The 1,713-nt window shown below is 34.2% G+C and overlaps 1 pseudogene; it reads left to right on the forward strand.

Annotated features, from left to right (window-relative positions):
• The first annotated feature begins 657 nt into the window (after window positions 1-657).
• On the forward strand, window positions 658-771 carry LOC147830657 (U6atac minor spliceosomal RNA; annotated as a pseudogene).
• Window positions 772-1,713: the final 942 nt, after the last annotated feature.

Here is a 1,713-nt window from a genome sequence, read left to right on the forward strand (position 1 = left end):
ACCTTACTTCACAATGGCCTTATGAATAAGACAGAGAAGATATTACTTAATAGGGACGTTTATCAAAATCAAATTCATAGTGTTATATAAAAGGAAAGAAACGTAGCATTTTTCTTTTTTTTTGCTTACATTATTTTATTGGTACATTTTAGGTATACAATACATTTACATTTATCATTGGGTGCTTGTACCTGTACATAATGTACCTTGGTTCTTATTTTTTCTCCATTACCTGTGCGCCTTCCCCCCCCTTCCCTATTTACATAGATTTTGTTTCCATTTTTTTCTTTTCTCATAATTTTTCCTTTCCCTTCTTTCCTTTCCCCTTCCCCTCCCACTTCCACTAACCCTGTGGACCTTTTCCTATTTCAAATTATCAATTATTCCTTTTAATCCCTATTTACACTTTCAGTTTCTCACACTAGAGAAACTATTCGGTATTTACATGTGTGTGCTATTTATTTCACTTAAGAGTGTGGCCTCAATATGCATCCATTTAGCTATAAATGTCTCTAGTTTCTTATGCTTTATGGCTGAGTAGTACTCCATTTTATAAGAAAACTACATCTTCTACAGAAATATATGTGCACCCATGTTTATAGCAGCACAGTTTGTAATAGCTAAAGCTTGGAAACAGCCCAAGTGCCCATCAACTGAGAACTGGATAAAAAGCATTTTTCTTGACAAAGATGGGAGAAGCCCTCAGGCTTGACAACAGGTATATGATTAAGGCATTTCCACTTACTTTGTGGCATCTAATCATTATTTTTTCCTAGAATTGATAACCAAATTCAGTAGAGTAGCAGGATGTAAAATAAACTTTCAAAAATGTATAGCACTCATGTACACTAATAATGAACTAACTGAAAAGAAATTAAGAAAGCAATATCACTTATAGTGGTAACAAAAAAATTAAATACTTAGGTATTAACCTAAGACAGTGCAAGACCTCTATAATGAAAATTACATCACACTGAAAAAGGAGATCAGGAGGGTATCAGAAAACAGAAAATCATCCTCTGTTCCTGGTTAGGCAGATCTAACATAATTAAAATGGCTGTACTTCCAAAATTGTGATGTAGATTTAACATAATCCCAATCAAAATACCAACATCATCCCTCACATAGCCAGAGAAAACAATCCTAAGATTTATACAGAATCAGAAGAGACCCGAAATAGCAAAAGAAATCCTGGGTAACCAAAGCAAACCAGGTCACATCACAATCCCAGACTGGAAGTTGTATTATAAATCTACAGTGATTGAAAATGAATACTTCATCTATTGAGTGAAATAAATAGGACAAACATGTGTAAATACCAAATAGCTTCTCTAGTGTGAGAAACTGAAAGTGTAAATAAGGACTAAAAGGTATAAGAGATAATGTGAAATAGGAAGAAAAGGGGCAAAGGGGAAGGGGGAGTGGGAGGGGAAGTGGAAAGGAAAGAATGGAATAGAATTAACACGAGAAAATGAAACAATGGAAACAAAGTCTTTGTGAATAGGGAGGGGCGGATGGGCTGAAGGGAGGGCAGGGGAATGGGGAGAAAATAAGAATCAAGAGAGATTATGTAAAGGTGCAAATTTCCAATGATGTATGTCATTATAATGTATACCTAAAATGTACTAATAAAATTAATTTTTTTAAAAAGGAACTGAATACTGACACAAAAATAGTGGAACAGTGGAACAAAATAGAAGAAGAAGGAAAAAA

This window comes from Heterocephalus glaber, unplaced genomic scaffold (genome assembly GCF_053883595.1).
Source record: "Heterocephalus glaber isolate CG9 unplaced genomic scaffold, H.glaber_assembly_v1.0 deba00000071, whole genome shotgun sequence".
NCBI lineage: Eukaryota > Metazoa > Chordata > Mammalia > Rodentia > Bathyergidae > Heterocephalus > Heterocephalus glaber.